Genomic DNA, 6000 nt, shown 5'->3' with positions numbered 1-6000 from the left:
CTTTTGATCTTTGATGGTTTAAAGTCTGTTTTATCAGAGACTAGGATTGCAACCTCTGCTTTTTTTTGTTCTCCATTTGCTTGGTAGATTTTCCTCCATCCCTTTATTTTGAGCCTATGTGTGTCTCTGCATGTGAGGTGGGTCTCCTGAATGCAGCAAACTGATGGGTCTTGACTCTTTATCCAGTTTGTCAGTCTGTGTCTTTTAATTGGGGCTTTTAGTCCATTTACATTTAAGGGTAATCTTGTTATTTCTGAATTTGATCCTGTCATTATGATGTTCGCTGGTAATTTTGCCCATTAATTGATGCAGTTTCTTGATAGCATCGATGAGATCTTTACAGTTTGGCCTGTTTTTGCAGTGACTGGTACTGATTGTTTCTTTGCATGTTTAGTGCTTCCTTCAGCAGCTCTTATAAGGCAGGCCTGGTGGCAACAGGATCTCTCGCATTTGCTTAACTGTAAAGGATTTTATTTCTCCTTCGCTTATGAAGCTTAGTTTGGCTGGATATGAAATTCTGGGTTGAAAATTCTTTTCTTTAAGAATGATGATTATTGGCCCCCACTCTCTTCTGGCTTGTAGGGTTTCTGCCAAGAGATCTGCTGTTAGCCTGATGGGCTTCCTTTTGTGGGTAACTCAACCTTTTCCTTGGCTGTTGTTAACATTTTTTTCTTCATTTCAGCCTTGGTGAATCTGACAATTATGTGTCTTGGAGTTGCCCTTCTCAAGGAGTATCTTTGTGGTGCTCTCTGTATTTCCTGAATCTGAGTGTTGGCCTCCCTTGCTATGTTTGGGAAGTTCTCCTGGATAATATCCTGCAGAGTGTTTTCCAGCTTGGTTCCATTCTCCCCATCACTTTCAGGTACACCAATCAAGTGTAGATTTGGTCTTTTCACATAGTCCCATATTTCTAGGAGGTTTTTTTCATTTCTTTTTATCTTTTTTTCTCTAACCTTGTCTTCTCACTTTATTTCATTAATTTGATCTTTCATCACTGATACCCTTTCTTCCACTTGATCGAATCTGCTATTGAATGTTGTGCATGCATCATGAAGTTCTCATGCCATGGTTTTCAGCTCCATCAGGTCATTTAAGGTCTTCTCTACACTGTTTATTCTAGTTAGCCATATGTGTAATCTTTTCTCAAGGTTTTTAACTTCTTTGAAATGGTTTTGAACATTCTGCTTTAGCTTGGAGAAGTTTATTATTACCGACCTTCTGAAGCCTAATTCTGTCAGCTCATCAAAGTCATTCTCCATCCAACTTTGTTCCATTGCTGGCAAGGAGCTGTGATCCTTTGGAGGAGAAGAGGCACTTTGACTTTTAGAATTTTCAGCTTTTCTGCTTCTCCCCATCTTTGTGGTTTTATCTACCTTTGGTCTTTGATGTTGGTGACCTACAGATGCGGCTTTGGTGTAGATGACCTTTTTGTTGATGTTGATGCTATTCCTTTCTGTTTGTTGGTTTTCCTTCTAATCATCAGGTCCCTCAGCTGCAGGTCTGTTGGAGTTTGCTGGAGTTCCACTCCAGACCCTGCTTGCTTGGGTATCACCAGTGGAGGTTGCAGAACAGCACATATTGCTGCCTGATCCTTCCTCTGGAAGCTTCATCCCAGAGGGACAGCTGCCTTTTTTAGGTGTCTGTTGGCTCATACTGGGAATTGTCTCCCAGTTAGGCTACATGGGGGTCAGGGACCCACTTGAGGAAGCAGTCTGTCCGTTCTTAGAGCTCAAATGCCATGTTGGGAGAACCAGTGCTCTCTTCAGAGCTGTCAGACAGGGACTTTTAAGTCTGCAGAAGTTGTCTGTTTCCTTTTGTTCAGCTATGCCCTGCCCACAGAAGTGGAGTCTAGAGGCACTAGTCCTTGTTGAGTGTGGTGGGCTCCGCTCAGTTTGAGCTTCCCAGTCGCTTTGTTTACCTACTCAAGCCTCAGCAATGGTAGACGCCTCTCCCTCAGTCAAGCTGCCACCTCACAGATTGATCTCAAACTGCTGCACTAGCAGTGAGCAAGGCTCCATGGACATGAGACCCCCTGAGCCAGGCATGGGAGAGAATCACCTTGTCTACTAGTTGCTAAGACCTTGGGAAAAGCATAGTATTTGGGCAGGAGTGTCCTGTTTTTCCAGGTAGTCTGTCACAGTTTTCCTCAGTTGGGAAAGGGAAATCCCCTGACCCCTGCACTTCCCAGGTGATGTGATACCCTACCCTGCTTTGGCTCACCTTCTGTAGGCTGCACCCACTGTCCAACCAGTCCCAGTGAGAGGAACCACATACCTCAGTTGGAAATGCAGAAATCACTTGTCTTCTCTGCTGATCATATTGGGAGCTGCAGTCCGGAGCTGTTCCCTTTTGACCATCCTGGAATGCCCCCCCTCCTTTTTTTTTTGGATGGAGTCTCACTCGGTAGCCCAGGCTGGAGTGCAGTGGCATGATCTTGGCTCACTGCAAGCTCCACCTCCTGGGTTTACGCCATTATCCTTCCTCAGCCTCCCAAGTAGCTGGGACTATAGGCACACTGTGGGTTTTTTTTTTTTTTTTTTTTTTTTTTTTTTTAGTAATATGAAGTTAAAACCAGGTACCATGAGTGCTCACCATATTTTGCTTTTTATGAAGGTGTTTTTTTTTTTTTTTTTTTTTTGTGTGTGTGTGTGTGTGTGTGTAGAAAGTTGTTAAATTTGTATCCTTGCAGGATGGGAGATAAACAGTGGAGCCTTCTATTCTGCCATCTTCCTCCACCTTATTCTGGCATTTCTGTTGAAGGACTAATTCCTTTTATTTCAGAACCATATTGTAGCTCTTATCCTCTTCCATTTTCAAATATATATGTTTTTGTATTGCTCCTTCTTTATCACATTATCTGTAAGGTCTAAGACACATTACTTCATAAACTTTGTTTTTCCTCAATGCCTAAGACCCAGGCAACACAGATGACAAGATAACCTGATAGGCTGAATGATCCTCAGGTACAATTTTAAGATCTCTTCCCTGTGAAGTGACAGGTAACATGTTACACAAGTGGGGCAGAAGAGGTAGAGAACCAAATATGACAACAAACTTTCCTAATATCAATCAATGACTACTGATACATGAAGAGATATTAGATACCAGGGTGTCCATCTCTTGCTTTAGAAATGAGGAGATAGAAGGAAAGAGTTTTCAAGGGGGAACTGCTGGTTAATCACATTTCAAAGACCAGAATGTAAGCCTCCTAACTCTCAATTTACTGTTTAAAAATTGTGTCTTAGTTTCTCCTTAAAAATTAGAATCATAAATAATGAAGCATTGAGTGAAGAAGAAGGGTATAGTAAGGTTCGGAAAGGCCTTCCCAATGAGCCCTCTACATACTATTATCCAAGCCATGGTTAAATTACCTATGTGCACCTCTCCTTCTTGATCATCATCTCATAATTAAGCCTATATTCCCTGATCTAAATTTTGCTATCAGAGCCATCCTCTGAAATAAGTGACTTTATATGATGTCTTTACTTCCCTTATAAGGAGTCCCTTTGTTTCCCCTGATAATTTCTATCTCTCACTGCTCAGTCTGAGCTGCCTTATGTTCCTCTTAATGGGTTTCTCTCCAGAGGGCATTAGCTGGATGCATCCTTGAATATATGCCATATGCTTTATTTCCCTTTCTTCTTTTGCTTTTTCAGATTTGCTTTCAATCCTAGATTATTGGAAGCTCTTCAGGTTGAACATTGAATGCTTTCCAGTTTGTCTGATTTTTTAAAACAATCTTAACCAGTTTTAAATGTATAGTTCAGCAATTTTAAGTGTGTTCACACTGTTGTACAACAGATCTCCAGTACTTTTTTATCTTGCAGATTGAGACTGTGTACCCACTAAACAACTTCCTCTTTTCCCCTTGGGCTTGATTTTACGTTAGGAAGAATAAGAACATACAACAAGATAATTCTCTGGACTGCAATCAGGGAAGGAATCAGCTCCGAATTCCTAGGACCTAGTTTTATGTAAAGATGTGGGTACTAGGATGGGTGTCTCAAAATTAGTGGGGAAAACTCATCTAGAAGAAGCAGTCATCTCTTTGGATGCAATAGTCATCTCACACAAACACACACACAGCTTGAATGATATTTGTTCTCTGATTCATCAATATTTAAAACATAAAACAACTGTAGCCATGAGTGATGTGCAGCACACAAGACCCAGACCTTTCTTGTGGCAATTCTTAAATGCATTTGTAGTTACAGCACCCTCTCTTTCTGGTCTTCTAACTTTATGCAATTCTAGCCCTAAATCTTTCCATTCCCAGATGAAGCCTGCCATCTGTTCATCAAACTTGTAGTTGGAGGGAGCAGCTGCAGTTTCTATCTAAATCTGAGTGTGTATGTGTTAGTCATTAAGAAAAAAATTTGTGCTCCTTTATGTTTTGAGTCATAACTATGCCATCAGTTGGTCCCAACAAAACTGTCAATGCCAGTCCCATGGGAGCAAGTCTGGGATCTGTTCCCAGCAGTAGGCTCCTGATGGATCTTGGGTAGCTTATATAAAATCTTTTCTATTTGTCTTCATCTAAAAATGGGAACTATTTTTTTTTTAACTCACCTTTTTTCCTTTTTGAGAATGAAGCAGCAGCTCTTTGATCTCCTTCCTTATTGTCTCTGGGCGAGCTGCTTATGTTGAGCTCTAGGAAGAATGTTCCTCTTGAAGAGAGAGTCTAAGTTAAGGAACTATGGTGTCCTAGGACTGGAACAGGCCTTGGAGATCAATTGGTCCAGTTCTCCTCAATATTCATATTTGCCTATGATCTTGATAAATCTTGCTGTATCTTTATATTGCTTATTATTTACTTAATATATACTTAAATAAATTCTAGATTGACTCACTTTTAATACTTTGTCTACATGAAAATACCTGTAAATTATAGCTTAGATGTGTCACATATATTAATTTCATATTATACATTAAAATATAAAATTTATAAATATATATATTTTCACAAATCACATTAAAATAAACACACAATCTTTAAAATAAAAAGAAACAGATTGTGTACCATCTAAACTCAGTTGTTCAATATCATACTTTGGAGAATCCTGGTTTAAATCAGCTCCATCAATTTGTTCATGCATAAAATGAGATTCAGAAAGTACAAATGACTTTATAAAGTTGCTTGGCTAGGTGGAAGCCAGAACTCCTGAATTCCAGTCCAGTTTTCTAAGTCATAGAAATGTAGATGGGAAAAGCTTTCTGGGTGATTAAATTTATCTGGAATTTAGTTTGGGGAATTTGGGGAGATGAGATTGTTTGGAAATAAAGTTTGAGAAGATTATGGAGGACCTTAAATATTAGATATAGCAGTAGAAACATCTCTCTGGGCTTCAAGGTCTTAACCCAGGGATCTAAGGAACATCTAAGGTTGTACATAATGTTTAGAGGATTTATGCCTTTGGATATTTGGGATGGGAGTGGGGAGATTCCTCCAAAGAGGTTAACAACTACTGCTCTATTTGTTTCTCAAATAGAAGGAAAATTTATTTTAAGAAGATCACCATGGTGCAATATGAGAAATAAAGTGGAATGAGGATGCCATAAAAGATAGAGACCATGAGGTAGTCCCAGCAAAGGTTGTCTGAACAGGGCTGTAGAGAGTCATTCTTTCAAGATGGACTTAGAAACCTGGACTCAGATAACAATGAATCAGGTAAAACTGACTTGCATTTTCTTCATTTATTTTCTGAGGACAACCTAATGGAGCCAAATTGTTGAGTGAGAGTTATATAATATAAATATTACTCAAACAAGTCCTGATTTCTGTGTGTGGTTGTGTGGGGAGAGGGGGAAAGGAAGAACAAAAGGTAATAAAAGAAGGGGTTCCTGCACTATTGGAGAGCTACTGATTATGCTATTAGATTGTGCATGTGGGAAGGAATGTTTTCTGTTACTTTTGCTCGAGGTTTATTAATTTTAAAGTAACTGTTGGCACTTACCTGTGTGAGAGTACTGTGGTGCCTCAAGAATGAGAAATGTATTTAA

This window comes from Papio anubis, chromosome 3, assembly GCF_008728515.1.
Source record: "Papio anubis isolate 15944 chromosome 3, Panubis1.0, whole genome shotgun sequence".
Classification (NCBI taxonomy): domain Eukaryota; kingdom Metazoa; phylum Chordata; class Mammalia; order Primates; family Cercopithecidae; genus Papio; species Papio anubis.
Note: the sequence above shows the minus strand (reverse complement) of the source record.